Source organism: Mustelus asterias, chromosome 2, assembly GCF_964213995.1.
Source record: "Mustelus asterias chromosome 2, sMusAst1.hap1.1, whole genome shotgun sequence".
Lineage (NCBI taxonomy): Eukaryota > Metazoa > Chordata > Chondrichthyes > Carcharhiniformes > Triakidae > Mustelus > Mustelus asterias.
Genome location: NC_135802.1, coordinates 90,408,867 through 90,429,805, shown reverse-complemented (window position 1 = coordinate 90,429,805; position 20,939 = coordinate 90,408,867).

Genomic DNA, 20,939 nt, shown 5'->3' with positions numbered 1-20,939 from the left:
TAGCACAGAACTAGAACATGATATCATCTTGTAACTCATTAATGTGTCAAATAATATTTGGTGCCCAGAAGAAAGCAAGTTATTTAATCACCACTCAAGTTGCATAATTACTCCCTCTTTATCTTGCGTTACCAGAGATTCAGGGGCCGGATTTTGCTGTCCTGCAACAGAACTATACGGTACCAGGAGGGAAAAGAAAATGGTGTGGATCCGGGAGCCCTGCCCCCATTTCCAGCATTAACATTTTCAAACATGTGGGAAAGGGGGCAGGTTGAAAACTCTACGTGCTGTGTTTGGGTTTTGAAGGCCTCCTAAGCCATGACAGCACAGTTGTGAATGGTGTGGAAGGCCACTCAAAAGTGTGAAAAATTTTTGGTAAGCTTAAAACTAATCATAGCTTTACATTAAAATGAGCAGAAAACACCTAGGGAAAGGGCTGAGTGGGGGAGAGGCAGAGGCATCATAGATGATGTCTTCACAAGGGTCACTGATGTCATCAGCTTCTCAATAGATGGAGATTTCAGATGCAGAGGGCAATGGGTCGTGCTACAATAATCAGCTTCCCCCAGGTCCAGGGTGTGATTAACTGCGCACATGGTCAACAAGACATCCATGGACATACCTGGCAGGTTTATAAACAGTAAGGCTTACCATTCCATTAATGTTCAACTGGCGTGTAATCACAGAAAGAACTTCCTGCATGTCTGTACATGCTTTCCAGACTGCTGCCACAAAGCATTTATCCTGAGAGTCAAGTCAGCCTCAGCTCTTCCTCTATATCTCCCAGATATGTGGTTTGATTCTGGCCAACAAGTCTTTACCCTCGGTGACGATGGCTCCTAATAACCCAGTAAAATCCACAAACTGAGCCCCAGTACTATTGTGAAAACTAACTGCACACCAGGACCCTTAAAATGAGGTTTGTTGAATTAACCATTCTGGTGGAGGCCTATGATACATGCCAGGAATGCAATGTCTTGCATGCTGCACACCAAGGCAAAGCAAAGAGTAATGCTTGAGCAGGCAGAGTGTGAAGAAGGCCCCATATCATCATCATCATCATCAGAGGAGGAGGAGCAGGATGATGGAGAATGAAGGCCAGGCAACTCAGAGGAAGAGGACTCAGATGAACAGAGTGGACTACAGGTACTGTGGCTGGTACAGGTACTTGGCTGTGGCCATGCCTGGAGAGTCGGAGAGGAATTCACGCAGACCCAGCAGTGGTTCAACTGAGGGTCCTGAGTAGTTGAAAACCTGCCTGGTACTACAAACAACCATGCCAACATTCTTCACAATCCTACTGGCACATAGAAATAGATTACTGGCTGCAGTCTCCACTGGCAACAATGAAAATCTGATGATCTCTGTGTACGTTGTAAATAGTGTTTAACAATGAGATGTAAATAACATGATAACCATTGCAACAAACAGATACTTTAATTACATTCTGACCCATTCAGTGAACAAAGTGATGCGATGCCCTGTGAATACGTCCATGATGCCTTTTTGTTGCCTCAGAGAAGGTGGAAGAAAGCTGCTCACATCCTATGAGACTGTGTCCATTGCCCTCATTGTACAGGGACCCTGCCTGCGACTGCATTGGCTGCATTTTTACAGAGTCGTCATAAATGGCACTTGCACCACAGATGCTCTCTGCTGGGGGCCAGTGGAAACTGAGGCCACTGAGGGTCCCACGCGCTGTATAGCACCCTCAGCCTCTCTGGAATATCCCCAGCCCTTGCTACGACCTCCTACTGGCTTGCAGGGGTCTGCTTCTGGGGCACAGCTCGCATCCCCTTCCTCCGCCGCCATTTGGTCACCTTCCAAACCCATGACCTCTACCGTCTATAATGGCAAAGGCAGCAGACACATGGGAGTACCACCACCTGGAGACCCCTTATTGCACTTTGAGACATCCAGTGGCCACTGTCCAGCCAGGCCCTCAACCACCCAGTAGCTTCAATAGCCTCCAAGCCTCCCAGCATGGCCACCACACCTGGCCTCCTTTAATGGAGACCATTTATGATTTGCACCGGGTTTCAGCTGAGTCGAGGGTTGGAGAATTCCAGGAACAAGGAGAATCCAGCTTGAAACAGACAAACACATTTAAATGAATATTCAAATATGCTAATCTGGTTCGTGCTCTCCTCCCCTGAGAAGGGGCCAGATTATGTCCAGGTGCAGGGGCTGGGAGAATTCCAAAGGGCATTGTCACCGGTGCTAAAAACGCTATTCCTTTTCCCAGCGATTCTCTGACCCCGCGTGACCCCAACACAATGGGCCCGATTTGACCATTTTCATTCTAAGTGCTGAATCTGGGCACAATTCAGATCCGACTTGGAAATCTGTTCTCAGGTGCCCCCATACGCACTTAGCTTGAAAAAAGAATTGCGAGTCTGAATCATGCTGTGGGTGGGGCTTATTGCACCTGAAACGATCGGAGCTCTGAACTGCGCAGTTAGAAAAAAAATGTGAAAAACGCGCTCCTGTCAGATTGCCCCCGGCCTGCAAAAAGCGGATAAAGCGGCCCGGGAGCAAAAAGCAGGAGCGATGGCCCCCAAAGAGATCGCCCCACCCCCACAACATAACTGTCTCCCTTTTCCAGTCACCCCCCTGCTACCCAGGCTGATCGTGACCCTCTGCCCCACTTCCCCCCCCACCGATCGCCCACAGAGTTGCAGCGGTTCCCCCTGCCCTCCCCCCACCATCTCCCCCTCACCAGAGAACGATCTGTCCTCCCTTCCCCACCCCCACCAGAGATACATCTGACCCGCCTCCTTCTCCCCTCCCCACCAGAAAATGATCTGACCTGCCTCCCTTCCTCCCCCACCCCCACCACCGATCTGAGTCAGAGAGCTGCTGGAAGCTCTGAACTTACCTCTTCAGAAGTTGGAGCACCTGAAACAGACCTTTGCCGAGCAGGTCTGTTTTGTGCCGAATCTGGACATGCGAATGTGATAGTAAAGGGGGAAATGCTGGTAAAGTTGGGTTGGCAGCCCATTAATTCAATTTAAATGCATGCAAATGCATTTAAATTGTCATTGCGCCTGTTTCGGGCACGAATTGGATCGCGCCCATTTTCGGGCCTTGGTAAAGTGGGCATCTGCGTGGACGCGGGCGCGGATCGCGTTAATAGCCAAAAACAGACACGACGCAATGGTAAAATCGGGCCCGATGTGCGCAACATGAATAGAAAATTGCCCCCGTATCTCTATGAACACTCTTTGGATATGGCTGCATGATTGGGTGCAACCACTATCAATTTCAGCTACATCCACCAATAATGGTTACTCTTACATGATTCAGTCTTTCCAGTTAGATGTGTAATTAGTTAAAATCTGCCTTCCATGAAATGATTTCTGTCCAGTAGATGCCACTACCCAAAGGCAAGCCAAGTAGCTTGGGAAGGGTTTTAAATAATTCTAAAATAATGTTCCAATTTAAGGGACAAATAGTGTAATGAATGATTTTATCACACATTAAACATTTTTTTTCACAGGAGCTGGTTACTTTTGTTCATTTCTGTCTCTTAAATTATTCAGTCAGTTGAAATTTCTGTCGCTTCAAATGATGAAGCAAATCATATCATTAGCTGAGTTACATGAGAGAGTCTATTATTAAGTTGTGTGCTGATTTCTTTTTGTATGCATGCATGTCGTTATTAATTAGTTCCATGATTTTCTTTTGTGTAGAAGAACTGATTAATGTCATGTTCAATTTGTTACACAGATAAGACATTACTTAAGTGCTAGCCATTAAAGCCCCTCTGTATATTCAGCTAAAACCCAGGGTGTTAATGCAGCTTTCAAGAACCAGTTTCACTGAGTCCGCTATTGCAATACTTTATACCTTGTGAAAGAGGATGCAGTATGGGGATTTTTATCCTTGTAAAGTAATGCTGAGAATTATTGACTTTTTGATCAACATTTTCAAGTTGTAATATATAATGAAGCATGCTATTTAGCAAGTGCTGTTTTAAGTTAACTTTAATAATCACTCAATTTAGTGAGAAAAATTATGATACTCAATTTTCCAAGTATATGTTAACAGTTGGCAACGTCCCCATGGGGCAGAATTTTACCAGACCATTGAACAAAGAACAAAGAACAGTACAGCACAGGAAACAGGCCCTTCAGCCCTCCAGGCCTGTGCCGCTCCATGGTCCAACTAGACCATTCGCTTGTATCCCTCCATTCCCAGACTGCTCATGTGACTTTCCAAGTAAGACTTAAACGATGCCAGCGTGTCTGCCTCCACCACCCTACTTGGCAGCGCATTCCAGGCCCCACCACTCTCTGTGTAAAAAACGTCTCTCTGATATCTGAGTTATACCTCGCCCCTCTCACCTTGAGCCCGTGACCCCTCGTGATCATCACCTCCAACCTGGGAAAAACCTTACTACTGTTCACCCTATCTAGACCCTTCATAATTTTTTACACCTCTATTAAGTCTCCCCTCATTCTCCGTCTTTCCAGGGAGAACAAGCCCAGTTTACCCAATCTCTCCTCATAGCTAAGACCCTCCATACCAGGCAACATCCTGGTAAACCTTCTCTGCACTTTCTCTAAAGCCTCCACGTCCTTCTGGTAGTGCGGCGACCAGAACTGGACACAGTACTCCAAATGTGGCCTAACCAACGTTCTGCAGCTGCAACCTCAGACTCCAGCTTTTATACTCTATACCTCGTCCTATAAAGGCAAGCATACCATATGCCTTCTTCACCACCACCTATGCTGCTACCTTCACGGATTTGTGGACTTGCACACCTAGGTCCCTCTGTGTTTCTATACTCTTGATGGCTCTGCCATTTATTGTATAACTCCCCCCTACATTAGTTCTTCCAAAATGCATCACTTCACATTTATCTGGATTAAATTCCATCTGCCATTTCTCCGCCTGATTTTCCAGCCTATCTATATCCTGCTGTATTGTCCGACAATGTTCATCACTATCCGCAAGTCCAGCCATCTTCGTGTCATCCACAAACTTGCTGATAACACCAGTTACACCTTCTTCCAAATCGTTTATATATATCACAAATAGCAGAGGTCCCAGTACAGAGCCCTGCGGAACACCACTGGTCACAGACCTCCAGCCGGAAAAAGACCCTTCGACTGCTACCCTCTGTCTACTGTGGCCAAGCCAGTTTTCTACCCATCTAGCCACCTCTCCTTGTATCCCATGAGCCTTAACCTTCTTAACCAACCTGCCATGAGGGACTTTGTCAAATGCCTTACTGAAATCCATATAGACAACATCACGGCCCTTCCTTCGTCAACCGTTTTTGTCACTTCCTCAAAAAACCACCAAATTTGCAACACACGACTTCCCTCTTATAAAGCCATGCTGTCTGTCACTAATGAGATTGTTCCGTTCTAAATGCGCATACATCCTGTCTCTAAGAATCCTCTCCAACAACTTCCCTACCACGGACGTCAAGCTCACTGGCCTATAATTATCCGGGTTATCCCTGCTATCCTTCTTAAATAACGGTACCACATTCGCTATCCTCCAATCCTCAGGGACCTCACCTGTGTCCAATGAAGAGACAAAGATTTCCGTCAGAGGCCCAGCAATTATATCTCTTGTCTCCCTGAGCAGTCTAGGATAGATGCCATCAGGCCCTGGGGATTTGTCAGTTTTAATGTTACCTAAAAAACCTAACACTTCCTCCCTTGTAATGGAGATCCTTTCGAACGGGTCAACACCTCCCTCTAAGACACTCCCAGTCAACAAGTCCCTCTCCTTTGTGAATACCGATGCAAAGTATTCATTTAGGATCTCCCCTATTCCCTTGGGTTCTAAGCATAATTCCCCTCCTTTGTCCCTGAGAGGTCCGACTTTTTCCCTGACGACTCTTTAGTTCCTAACATATGAATAAAATGCCTTAGGGTTCTCCTTAATCCTGTCTGCCAAGAACATTTTGTGACCTCTTTTTGCCCTTCTAACTCCCCGTTTGAGTTCTTTCCTACTCTCTCTGTATTCCTCCAGAGCTCCATCTGTTTTCAGTTGCCTGGACCTAACGTACGCCTCTCTTTTCTTTGTGATCAGATCCTCAATTTCCCTGGTTATCCACGGCTCTCGAATCCTACCTTTCCTATCCTTCCTTTTTACAGGCACATGCCTGTCCTGCAGCCTTATCAACTTTTGGGGACAGGAATGGGAGTGGGGTCCTTTCAAATGGTGTGGGTCTATTACAGGCTGGATCCCCAAATTTATCCTGCTGCCTATCACCTGGTTTCACATTTCATGGCTGCCTTTTATTTCATGTTGGGCTTCCATTTTCCAACGCTAAATGCCACCCGTCTTTCCAGACCATGGCAGGCCATTCAGTCTCTTCTCACACTGGCGCCAGGCTCTTGCAAATTCCTGTCAGCTGCTCACTATCTCTGTTACCTCCAGTCTTGTCTTCAAGTGAGAACTTGCTGGCTTGTCCTCCCATTTTCCGAAAACAGGGCCATCTCCTTTCTATGACTGCTTGTAAAAACTCACTATGTGGGTATTCCTCATTCTGATGCTATTCTTCTATTCCTTTCTTTGCTGGTCATTATCACGTTGTTTTTTTTGGGGTTAGTTTTGTGCTAATTGGCTGCCATGTTTCTGACTCTACAACAATGACCATACTTCTAAAGTTCTTAACACGTATGGCGCACTGGAAAGAGGATTCCAGGCTCGGATCTATTTGACGCCCAGATTCGGCACTTAGACTCAAAATGGTAAAATCAGGCCCATAATGTCTATTTTTCGCTTGGTTGATCATTGATTTTTATTTTATTGTTTCTTTCAAAATTGCATTGTATTTGTGAAGATGGAGGAGGTTAAGAACATAGACTTTTTAACGAAAGGAAATCAAACCACAGAAATTGTCCAATTACTGTAAGCCATCTTTTTAAGCACACTTTTTTAACAATACACTCGTGAAGATGGTCTGGTAACATGAAAAGTCATTCTCACAATTGGAAATTGAGTCTGTCTGTGATCTTCTCCCAAAAAGAAGTATAGACAAAAAGTTCAGAGATGAATGAAAAATGGTTATATTTAGTGGCCTTTACTCCTGTGTTGATATTCCATATAAATTCCAGATTAACTAAACAAAACATTGACTGGAACTGGATTTTAACATTATGCTTTGAACAACAAAATACAAAGGTTATGTCAACTCAGATCTGGCTTTTCGTACAAACCTGTGTTTGATATTGATGAAGGATTTTTGAAGGAAGCCACACAATTTACCACAGCAGAAGCTTTATGTGTCAAGCCCCCAGGCAGATCTCTTTAACCATCCAGCTTTTTGAGGCTCAGTTTTCACTTTATACAATGTGCCTACTGTGCTTTTCTGAGGAGTCTGGCACAAAATGACTATTCGTAATTGGAACTCACGCTATGACATCTGGCCTCCTATTTCCTAGCGCCTGCATGTTAATTTATTTTATTCATATCGCCAACTAAAAAATAAAGCAAGTAGGTAACATTAGCAATAACAAGGGGGGGGGGGAGTATAAAGAGGAGGATTTTGTTGTTCATGTCGCAGTACTACACAGACGTCTGTTGATTTATTGGAGCAGGTAGGGGGCACTAGAGGTGTTGCTGCTCAAATTAATTTCTTACACTGTATTTTGTCTTGGTTACTGCTAACTTTACTTACTACCTACAAGTGGTGCTATGTAAATGGATTTCTCCCCCAGATAGAAAGAATTATACAGAATCAACTTAATAAGGCACGGTAGCACAGTGGTTAGCACCGCTGCTTCACAGCTCCAGGGACCTGAATTCGATTCCCAGCTTGGGTCACTGTCTGTGTGGAGTTTGCATATTCTCCTCGTGTCTGCGTGGGTTTCCTCCGGGTGCTCCGGTTTCCTCCCACAGTCCAAAGATGTGCGGGTTAGGTTGATTGTCCAGGTTAAAAATTGCCCCTTAGAGTCCTGAGATGCGTAGGTTAGAGGGATTCGCGGGTAAATATGTGGGGGTAGGGCCTGGGATTGTGGTCGGTGCAGACTCGATGGGCCGAATGGCCTCCTTCTGCACTGTAGGGATTCTATGATTTACATTGTTATTTAGCTTTCATTGTTCCATTAATTGCACAACAGAGATACAGATTCAATTTGTTATCAATAACAATTGTAATAAGTATATATTTGAGATTGCATCACCTGGAGTAATCCTTTCAACTGGCTGATAGTTTGTTCCTTTACTAACCCACACACTGTGAATTCATCCTCATTTTACTCTGTGCCTTTTACTTTGTCTATGGTAGTCATGATGTGGAGATGCTTGCAGCTCCGAAAGCTTGTGTGGCTTTTGCTACCAAATAAACCTGTTGGACTTTAACCTGGTGTTGTTAAACTTCTTACCTTTTACTTTGCCTTTTCTCCCTGACAATTTAAGGCATTTAATTGAAGATCATTGTGCAGTTTGCAAAACACTGGCAGTAATCTTAAGTAAGAAGTTTAACAACACCAGGTTAAAGTCCAACAGGTTTATTTGGTAGCAAAAGCCACACAAGCTTTCGGAGCTCTAAGCCCCTTCTTCAGGTGAACCTGAACAACAGGTAAACCTGTTTCAACAGGTAAACCTGTTGGACTTTAACCTGGTGTTGTTAAACTTCTTACTGTGTTCACCCCAGTCCAACGCCGGCATCTCCACATCAGTAATCTTAATACAAGATAATTGTAGCTCATTCTACATCCCTCCACTTATCTGGAGGAACTCCAATTACTCTTCACAGCAAATATCTAATATCCAGATTCTCCTGATGTGAAAACATGAATACCCACTTAATTCCTGTTCCATGTGATTTTAACAGGATTCTAACACTACCTTAACCAAGTAGAGAGTACGGGAGCCAATGTGGTCTCCTCAGCAGCTACAACCAGGTCTGTAGACTAATATTTCCAAGAAAGCTTAAACTTTCCCTTGTGGGAACAGGGGTACACCTGCAGACCCCACAAGGCAAGGTTCCCTTCTCAGACTTCTTGACCCCATGAACACTGATGGTCCCAAGGCCCCTACTCTCCCAGCACTTATCTTTGGCCCATTCTTTGGAACACCTCCTGCCAACATCTGTCCCGGATTGGGTGCAAAGTTGTCTGGCAGTATTTTATTTTTTATGTTCTTACTGAAGGCTGGTCATTAAAATCAGCTGCTGCTCCCACGCCAGCTTTTTGATGGACCACTTTCCTGTCAGGGAGTTAGAATTCCCACCTGCATATCTGTAGGATTTTATAAGGTGATGGTTGTGTTCATACCAGGTCTCAAAAGGTTAAATGGTAACATGAGGGAAGAGTGCAAATAAGAACTTTGAAATATTTTTTGCTGACCTTTATGACTAAGCATAAGGTAATTAGTTTTGAAATTGTAGGAAAGGTCAGTATTTTCCTAGTGAATATTAACTAAATCTTACTGTAGTGCTATTTCAGCGAAGTAATTAAATGTTTAACTTTTAACATTATATTTAGACCTTCTTCCCATATGTGATTAGTAATAAATATAGCACTTCGTAGTGTACTAGATTAACCACAGACAGTTTCCATCAGTAGGCAGCAGTTTAAAATCTGCCTATGAGACAATGGTTCAATGTTTCATTGTGGTCATTAACACAGACACCTTCATTTTGTTAAGGAAAGAACAAGATTGAATAGTGCATGGATATAAGAACAAGTGGGTGCAGCAATGGAAAGCTTTTCAAGACCAAAACTTTCAGCGACAGAAAGTTTCTACAGAAGCTCAAAGCAAAGGAAATGCAAAATAAAACCTGGAAGCAGATAAGAAACTGGCTGAGCAAAACAACGCAGTTAGAGGAATTACTGTGTGGACTACTCCAGGGATTGGGGTTGTTGTTGCGATCCCAAATGTTTCTAATTTACATCAATTTCTTGGATTCAGTAACTCAATACAAATTGGTTAGATTGGCAAATGATAGTAAACAAGAGGGCAAGTCAGTGAGAAAGCAGCAGGGACCTACAGAAGGTGCAAAATAAAATCTGTAGAACACTGCAGGATGAAATCAAATACAGACAAGGGTAACATACTATAATTGAAAAGAAAATGGGTCCAACATTTGGACGAATGATGGCTATGAGTTCATTGAAATTGAAATTGAAATGATTCAAGGACAAATGATAGATGTTGGAGTTGCAATATGCAAAAGAACGAAATGCTGATTTATTTGAATAAATGTATAAATTGGAGGAGTTTAAACGTAACAGTAATCGGCTCACAATTGAGTATGTTCAACTTTGGACACCAGCATTAGAGAAAGCAAAGTTTGATGTCGGAGAGAACATTTGAAATGATCTTTAGGGCACTGTGGTGGAAGTGAAAGATTTATGTTCTTCAGGACTTCAGGAGTCCACGAACACCTACTGATTATGGCAATGTCTACACTACATAACAGGCTACAAGGTGAAGATGTGTAGAATCTCTGGAAACAATGCACCCCCCCCCCCCCCCCCCCCCCGATGAGCTCAACACATTCTATGCCCATTTTGAGCAAGAGGTCCGTGAGAGGATGTCACCCGCCCCGAATGCCTTGGTCGGACCGGTATCTGAGGTCATCATCGCAGACGTTAGTCCGGCCTTCTAGAAAGTTAACCGTCAGTAAGCAACTGGTCCGGATGGGGTACCTGGATGAGCACTCAGATCTTGCGCAGCCCAGCTGGCAGGGGTATTTGCAGACATCTTTAACCAGTCCTTACTCTGATCTGAGGTCCCTACCTGCTTCAAGAAGACAACCATCATCCCTGTATCAAAAAAAAGCTAGGCAGCATGCCTTAATGACTACTGCCTGGTAGATCTGACATCCATCATTGTGAAGTGCTTCGAAAGGTTAGTCATGGCACACATCAACTCTGGTCTCCCAGATTGCCTGGATCCACTAGAGTTCATCTACTGCCGCAAAAGGTTAACAACAGACACCATCTCCCTGGCCCTACACTCAACCCTGGAACACCTGGTTAACAAAGATAATTGCATCAGACTCCTATTTATTGACTACAGCTCGGTCTTCAACATCATTATACCAAAAAAACCCATCTCCAAACTCCGTGGTCTAGGGCTTAGCTCCTCCCTCTGAAACTGGATCCGAGACTTCCTAATCCACAGATCGCAATCAGCAAGGATAGGTAATGACACCTCCTCCACGATTATCCTCAACACCAGTGTCCGCAAGGCTGCATCCTCAACCCCTTACTATACTCCTTATGCATTTATGACTGTATGGCCAAATTCCGCTCCAACTCCTCTTTCAAGTTTGCTGGTGATACCACCGTAGTGGGTCAGATCTCAAACAATGATGAGATGGAGTATAGGAAAGAGGTAGAGAATCTGGTGACATGGTCTGATGACAATAATTTCTCCCTCACTGTCAGTAAAACGAAGCAGGTAGTCATCGACTTCAGGAAGCGTAGTGGAGGACATGCCCCTGTCTACATCAATGGCGATGAAGTGGAAATGGTCGAGAGCTTCAAGTTTCTAGGTGTTCAGATCACCAACAATCTGTCCTGCTGTCCATGCGGACACTATAGTTAAGAAAGCCCACCAATGCCTTTACTTTCTCAGGAGGCTAAGGAAATTCAGCATGTCTGCTATGACTTTCATCAATTTTTACAGATGCACCATACAAAACATCCTTTCTGGGTGTATCACAGCTTGGTATGGCTCCTGCTCTGTCCAAGACCATGTTGTTTACATGGAATTTAGCAAGGCCTTTGACAAGGTATCGCATGGTAGGTTGTTGCAAAAGGTTAAATCTCACGGGATCCAGGGTGAGGTATCTAAATGGATACAAAATTGGCTTCTTGACAGAAGCCAGAGGGTGGTTGTAGAGGGTTGTATTTCAAACTGGAGGCCTGTGACCAGCGGTGTGCCTCAGGAATCAGTGCTGGGTCCACTGTTATTTGTCATTTATATTAATGATTTGGATGAGAGTATAGGAGACATGGTTAGTAAGTTTGCAGATGACACCAAGATTGGTGGCATAGTGGACAATGAAGAAAGTTACCTCCAATTGCAACGGGATCTTGATCAATTGGGCCAGTGGGCTGACGAATGGCAGATGGAGTTTAATTTAGATAAATGCGAGGTGATGCATTTTGATAGATTGAACCAGGGCAGGACTTACTCAGTTAATGGTAGGGCGTTGGGGAGAGTTACAGTACAAAGAGATCTAGGGGTACAGGTTCATAGCTCCTTGAAAGTGGAGTCACAGATGGATAGAATGGTGAAGAAGGCATTCAGCATGCTTGGTTTCATCGGTCAGAACATTGAATACAGGAGTTGGGACGTCTTGTTGAAGTTGTACAATACATTGGTAAGGCCACACTTGGAATACTGTGTACAGCTCTGGTCACCCTATTATAGAAAGGATATTATTAAACTAGAAAGTGTGCAGAAAAGATTTCTTAGGATGCTACCGGGACTTGATGGTTTGAGTTGTAAGGAGAAGCTGGATAGACTGGGACTTTTTTCTCTGGAACGTAGAAGGCTGAGGGGTGATCTTATAGAGGTCTATAAAATAATGAGGGGCACAGATCAGCTAGATAGTCAATATCTTGTCACAAAGGTAGGGGAGTCTAAAACTAGAGGGCATAGGTTTAAGGTGAGAGGAGAGAGATACAAAAGTATCCAGAGGGGCAATTTTTTCACACAGAGGATGGTGAGTGTCTGGAACAAGCTGCCAGAGGTAGTTAGTAGAGGCGGGTACAATTTTGTCTTTCAAAAAGCATTTAGACAGTTACATGTTACGATGGGTATAGAGGGATATGGGCCAAATGCGGATAATTGGGATTAGTTTAGTGGTTTAAGAAAAAGGGTGGCATGGACAAGTTGGGCCGAAGGGCCTGTTTCCATGCTGTAAACCTCTGTAACTCAATGACTCTATGACTTTATTGTGCTGCATTAAACTTATCTATGTAGCTTTAAATACAGTAACAGCTCAGTTGGTTAACATCCAGTTATACATTAATAGGATAACAATCCCATCTGGAGTTTGTTAAATTCAGGAAGGCTTCATTTAATAATTCTGATACCTAATATATTTATATATTTAAACTAATATTGTGATTTGAGCTTGGAGTGGAGAAATTGATTTAGCCAGTAATCAGGCAGTGATCGCATTGCATGATTAACCCATGCCTGTTCATAGTACTTTAGGCAGCACACAAACTTTGTGTTGCCTTCTAATTTAAATGATAATGACACACAGCACAGTGTTAAATGCACTTCTAAATTGCTGCATGGCTCAACAGGGGCCCAAAATCCATGCCAGGTTGGCACCACTCAAAGCGAGCCCACATAACTTAAACTCAGTTTACACCTCTCAAGGGCAAGGTACATCCTGGCTGCAGCAATTTCTGGGGCTGGTTCACAAAGCGCTCTGAGCAGAAAGAAGAGTGGAAATGGTGCAGCTGGCAAGAGATTGTGTCCCTTGGTTCTTCCCTCCGGGGGGGGGGGGGGGGGGTGGAGGAGGCTATGCAAATGTCTTGAAGCACCTCAGACTGCAACATAGCCAATGTAGGCCAATAGTTTGAAAAGGACTGTCATCCCTGTAATGAAAATATTGAAATGTTTGTAATGTTCTTGTTACTGAACTGAAGAACCTCAGAATCCATCTTGATCTCTGGAGGACATTTAAATATCATTGCACTTTACTGGTATAACAATTTGAAATCTTTTGTAATGTGTCTTTCAGATTTTATATGAATAAAATACATGTTTGCAAAATAAAAACGAACTCAGCAGGACTCTCAGACTTTTGGCTAAGATTAAATGTTGAATCAAGCCCAAAAATGGGGTGCAGTGCCTTATCTTGTCAGCTTGGATCTTATTCATCTTTCTTGTGGGGACCATGAATTGGATTCAATTTGAAATTGGATTGGTTTTGAAACAAACAAACAAGGAGATGGAAAGAGACTGATGACTTTTAAAAAGATATTTGAATTCCAATGACCGACTGAAAAGGTCAAACAACAAGATTTAAAATTCTATAAACAAAGCAAAACAAACCTTGTCAAAATACTATTCGGAAGCAACTTACACTCTAAACTGCAGAAAAGATCACTCATTTACCATCTAAATCAACCAAACCTAACACCCCCCTCCCCTCCACCACCTCATCCTTGACTATAATTTATTTTGTTTCTTAAATGGACACTTCATTCTCCAGCAACCAGCCCAAAGCTATTCTCGGCTCTGAATGGCTTATTTGCTTTTTCCTTATCCAGATAGGTAACTTATAATTCATTTTCCTGGTAGGATTATCCTGGAGATTATCTCCTCTAGCTAAAGTTAGGGAAATCTTCCAGCTCTACTTAAATCCTCATGAACTTGTTCTCTTCAATCTAAACTTCAGCTTCCATCTGTGGTCTGTAATGTAGAATGGCCTCTTCTGTCTTTCTCTATCATATTCTTGCCAACGAATCTGTCTATGAAACTCCGGGCCATCTTAAGAAAAAGCCTATAACCTTATACTACTATGACTTGCTACTAAACTCCCCCCTCAAAGACCATCTCTTGGACAATTTGAATCACATGGGTCTTGTATTCAGGTAGGAATGCCAGTTAGCTATCTTTTATATCTCAACTCCATTATATCTTGGAATTAAATTGACAATTTAAAGTATAACCACTTTCAAAACTTGATAATCCTCATATCTCCTTGTGACTTGGAGACTAAACAGTATATACACACTCAGCACAGCTGCCCAAGTCATTGTTTATAGGTGTGAATATCTTGCACATTCCATGCAGACAAACAATCTGAGCCCCTTTTAACCTTTAATAATCAAGCTACCCAAGTATGTTGTTGGACAGAATTTAAAACTGGACACATATACCCCTTATTCCTCACCTTCACCCTAACTTAAAGATACAGTCCCAAAATATCACAATCTTGCAAACTTCCTATTTGTAACACTTGCTTTTCACCCCTAACTCTTCTTCGTGCCTTTTTCCTTTCAGATAGACTCAAACTGCCAGCTCGTCAGGAACTGGTGTAGGAGTCTGAAATGCAGGAAAAACAAGTGATTAATGAACATGGGACACTGTCACTCAATCTCACAATCACAGCCACCAACTCAGATATTAATGCTGCATGAACTTTTGCACTCAAATCTGTATGTGGTGAACTACCAGTTGCAGGCAGAGCGGTGGGAAAGTACAGTGTGGGTGGCAGCTCCACGGAGGTAAGCTAACACATAGGTTTTACTGTAGAGGACTGAGATGGGAACTTCAATGGTGTAAAGTACAGGTAAAAGCTGATGTGTACGCACACACAATTTCTTGGTGCACTGTCAAGGGCCATGGGTGAGTCCAACGACACTCAACACAGATCTTTACGTAGAACTTGCAGCCCATCCTTTCCGGTATGCAAATGATGCCTAAGTTCATTAAAATACTTGCAGACTCACTTATGATGCAGCATCTGATGGTCAATGTCCCTCAGAATCTGGCATATGTAGGGAGGCAAAGGTCTTTGCCAGGGCCCTTGCCAGCCATGAGCAAGAGGTCTCCTGCACACGCTAAACCTTTGCCCTTCACACTCTCCTCTGTCCCAGTCATCTAGCATTGTAAGTACCACACACTGGAATTCCCCTTCAGTTGTCCAGTTGAGCTGACCTGCATCTCCACTCCCCCCCATTGACCCAGCTTCCATGCGGTGTCTTGAGATCTCCAACATGAGGCTCTGCGTAGTAACTTGCCGCCATGTTTGTTGTCACTTTTGAGGTTGAATCTAACACCTTTTCCCCTCCCTCGTCATCCACACCCTTCCCCCGTAACCATTGACTTCTCCAGGAATCATTTTTGGCCTCCCCATGGTCACACTTTAAGCCTCCCCCATTACTTTCCATCCCTTGCAGTTCAATGTTGGAGTCCCCTATTTTCCTGAACAGTCCACCCAATTCCAATAAACATGCCCTCGCTCATCCTGCCGAACCCCAGAAGCCACTTCTCTTTCCACATCCCCCTCCAACAAACCTCAATGGCCCTCCACTCGACATTGTCACACCTTCACCCTCTCACCCTACCAGCCCCCACTGCCACCTCTAACCATTACCTTCCCGTCCTATCACCAGTACACTCAGTATGCTGCTTGAAGTTCCAAACCCTGGGAAAGTTGCTGTTCCGAGAATAACCACCTCCCGGAAGATGCTGTGCAGAAAACATCCACATGGTTTATGCTTCCCCCCCTATCGCTGCATGTGGTGTTCCAAAAGGGTCCGGTTGCTGGAGGCCTCCATCTTCTCTCCGGATCACCGCGAGCTGCCCCAGGCCTCCTTCAGCTAAGTGCTAATGTGTACACGCCACATTAATCCAACCATGTTCTGGACTGGTGGGATTTCCCCCCAGTGAACAATCATGCCAGGTGTTGGGAGTGTTGGGGGGGGCAATTATAGGTGATCCTTCATCGGTATCCCTTTGGCCTTTGGTGTGAATGGTGACCCACCATGGTGACCAGAAGCACAAGATCCTGTTATCATTATACACTGGCAAGAAAATGCTTTTTCATCTCCCACCAGATTGTCCAACCCCCCGCCCACCATTAAACCCACTACGGGGAAGACTGGAAAATTCTGCCTCTCATGATTGCTGTCAGGATCAGAGGTGTTCACCTCCATGATATGTTGGGTGCAGTCACGCACAAACGGTATACTCAGCAAGTGGTAACCTTTGTATCTCAGCATTTAGATGTGGCACCCACAAAGTGACATGTGTGCCATTGTTGGTTCCCTGCGCCATAGAGGCATCCACTATTTCAGTGAAAGAATGAGAGAAGACAACAAACTCCCCTTGTCCTGACAAAAAGAATGCCTCTCCTCTTTCTGATGCAGTAGCGAACAGCGAACTGGGAGATGTTACAAACATCACCAGCTCCATCCTGGAAGGATCCTGGTGGGAGAAAGTTCAGCCCCGTGACCACATTCACATCCATCGGCAGTGCTGCTGTTCATGATGTGTGGCCATCGTCATACTGAACAGAACGGATTACTGCAAAGAAGTGTACTGACAACTGAACAACGAGGAACACTACAGACAGTTACCCGCAGATCCGACCAAAGAACACACCCGTCAACTCAACACTCTGATCAAGATTTTTGATCCGGACCTTCAGAACACCCTCCGTGCTCTCATCCCACGTACTCCCCGCGTTGGAGATCTCTACTGCCTCCCGAAGATACACAAGGCAAACACACCCGGCCGTCCCATCGTATCGGGCAATGGGACCCTGTGCGAGAACCTCTCCGGCTATGTCGAGGGCATCCTGAAACCCATTGTACAAAGAACCCCAGCTTTTGTCGCGACACTACAGACTTCCTACAGAAACTCAGCACACATGGAGCAGTTGAACCAGGAGCACTCCTCGTCACAATGGATGTCTCGACACTCTACACCAGCATCCCCCACAATGATGGCATTTCTGCAACTGCCTCAGTACTCAACGCCGACAACTGCCAGTTTCCAGATGCAATTTTACAACTCATCCGCTTCATCCTGGACCACAATGTCTTCACCTTCAACAACCAGTTCTTCATCCAGACACATGGAACAGCCATGGGGACCAAATTCGCACCTCAATATGCCAACATCTTCATGCACAGGTTCGAACAAGACTTCTTCATCACACAGGACCTTCAACCGATGCTATAGACTAGATACATCGATGACATTTTCTTCCTTTGGACTCATGGTGAACAATCACTGAAACAACTATATGATGACATCAACAAGTTCCATCCCACCATCAGACTCACCATGGACTACTCTCCGGAATTGGTTGCATTCTTGGACATACGTATCTCCATTAAGGACGGTCACCTCAGCACTTCACGGTACTGCAAGCCCACGGATAACCTCACGATGCTCCACTTCTCCAGCTTCCACCCTAACCATGTGAAAGAAGCCATCCCCTACGGACAAGCCCTCCGTATACACAGGATCTGCTCAGATGAGGAGGATCGCAACAGACACCTCCAGACGCTGAAAGATGCCCTCATAAGAACACGATATGGCGCTCGACTCATCCATCGACAGTTCCAACGTGCCACAGCAAATAAACGCACCGACCTCCTCAGAAGACAAACACGGGACACTGTGGACAGAATACCCTTCGTTGTCCAGTACTTCCCCGGAACGGAGAAGCTACAACATCTCCTCCAGCGCCTTCAACATGTCATTGATGAAGACGAACATCTCGCCAAGGCCATCCCCACACCCCCACTTCTTGCCTTCAAACAACCGCACAACCTCAAACAGACCATTGCCTGCAGCAAACTCTCCAGCCTTCAGGAGAACAGTGACCACGACACCACACAACCCTGCCACAGCAACCTCTGCAAGACGTGCCGGATCATCGACACGGATGCCATCATCTCATGTGAGAACACCATCCACCAGGTACACGGTACATACTCTTGCAACTCGGCCAACGTTGTCTACCTGATACGCTGCAGGAAAGGATGTCCCGAGGCATGGTACATTGGGGAAACCATGCAGACGCTACGACAACGGATGAATGAACACCGATCGGCAATCACCAGGCAAGACTATTGGGGAACATTTCAGCGATCATGGGCATTCAGCCTCTGATCTTCGAGTAAGCGTTCTCCAAGGCGGCCTGCACGACACACGACAATGCAGAGTCGCTGAGCAGAAACTGATAGCCAAGTTCCACACACGAGGACGGCCTCAACTGGGATCTTGGGTTCATGTCACACTATCTGTAACCCCCACAACTTGCCTGGACTTGCAAAATCTCACTAACTGTCCTGTCTGGAGACAATACACATCTCTTCAACCTGTGCTTAATGCTCTCTCCACTCACATTGTCTGTACCTTTAAGACTTGATTAGCTGTAAAGACTCGCATTCCAATCATTATTCTGTAAATTGAGTTTGCGTCTTTATGTGCCCTGTTTGTGAACAGATCTCCCACTCACCTGATGAAGCAGCAGTGCTCTGAAAGCTAGTGGCTTTTGCTACCAAATAAACCTGTTGGACTTTAACCTGGTGTTGTGAGACTTCTTACAGTGCTGCTGTTAGCCAGCCTTGAAACTGTAGATCTAGTTTCATGAGATGGCAGAGTTCTATGAGCACCCATGTTGAAGGCTGCAAACACGTCAAGAAGGACAAGGGGGAAAGTTTACCTTTGTCACATTCACATACAATATCAGCATGGTAGCACAGTGGTTAGCACAGCTGCCTCACAGCACCAGGGACCCGTGTTCGATTCCCGGCTTGGGTTATTGTCTGTGTGGGTTTCCTCCAGGCTAGTTCGATTTCCTCCCATAGTCTGAAAGACGTGCTGGTTAGGCACATTGGCCATGCTAAATTCTCTCTCAGTGTACCTGAACAGGTGCCAGAGTGTGGCGACTAGGGGATTTTTACGGTAACTTCATTGTAGTGTTAATGTAAGCCTACTTGTGACACTAATAAATAAATAAACATTTATTTGAAACGAACTAATTCTGCATTGTGACACAAGTGGAAACCGGATTAGAGGGATTCACACATGGGGTTACAGGAAAGATGGGCTCCACTTTGGGAGGCAACAACACTTTCAAGGATTTTGGAGAGGAAAAGGAGTTTGGCAATGGGATGGTAGTTTGCAAAGATGGTGCAATCGAGGGTTTTTTTTGAGAAGTGATGATGGGCAGATTTAAAGGACAGACAGACAATAACTGAAGAGAGAGAACTGAAGGGGTGGGGGGAGAGGCATTAAGGGAGTTCAGTGGTCAATAGTATATTTGAAATAGGATCAAAGGTGCAAGAAGTAGGTCAGGGACAATATGAGTTTGGAGAGGCAGATGGGAAAAAGGCAAGAAACTATACCACGTGTATCTACACCACATGGACAGTAACATTTGAGGAAGGCAGCTAACACTGCCATCTCAAGGGCAATTAGGGATGGAAAATAATTGCTGGGTGTGCCAGTGACACTCAAATCTTACAAACAAGTGAAAAAATAGTTAGAGAGATGTGAGTTCAGGGTTCGAGGTGGAAGAACATCAAAGGGTGCTTGGCCCAGTGTGCTAATGGAAGTGAAGGATGTAGCGGAGGCAACTTATCAAATGGTCTCTATCTTAGAGAACATTTTACAGTAGAGAAAATAAGTTTGGGATTTGCATTCCAGGATGATCCTGAAAGAATGAGCAGTTTTAGTAGACGAGACCAGATCTGATGGTGGATGGTTAAACCAATCTGCATCCTTTGCACTTCGGGGATCAGAAATGAGAGCGCTACAAAGGTGAGCAACCAGAGAGAGGGAGAGTAATGGTTTTATCAGGGATGAGGGCACCAAAGGTGGAGCTGAGGGTACGGTTCAGCGGCTGCAGAAATATTTGGCCAAGGACTAGATATTTGGGATTTTGAAAACGCAGTTGTAAGTGAATTGGCCGATTGTGGCTCAGAGACAATTGAATGGCTTGCTTAAGATTTCTGATTGTCAGAAAAGGTTTCTAAAAAGGCATCTTTCAAATAATGGTATCCGTCTGCTAATCTTAGTCTGTTAAATTCTCTTTTCATGTTGGAACACCAGGTTATATTAATGTCAGATAATTTCTCTCACTTTCTGACCACTTCATTTTCTTTTAGTAGATGACAAATAAATTCACACCTTAAGTTCCATCTGTATTCCTTCTACAGGGGCATGGACTTATGAGTGGCCAAATAAGGTAAGACATATAACACAGGAAGAGGCCATTCTGCCCAGTCAGTCCACACTGGTATTCGTGCTCCATTTGAGCCTCCACCTCTAGTCCCTTCTTCCTCATATGTATGTCCAGTTTTCCCTTAAATACATCCATGCTATTCACTTCACCCACTCCCCATGATAGCAAGTTTCACATTCTCACCACTCTTCAAGTAAGAAATATTTTCTGACTTCCCCGTTGATTCTCTTTGTGACTGTCTTTTAGTGATCACCAGTTAATAATGGGTTAGTTGCTG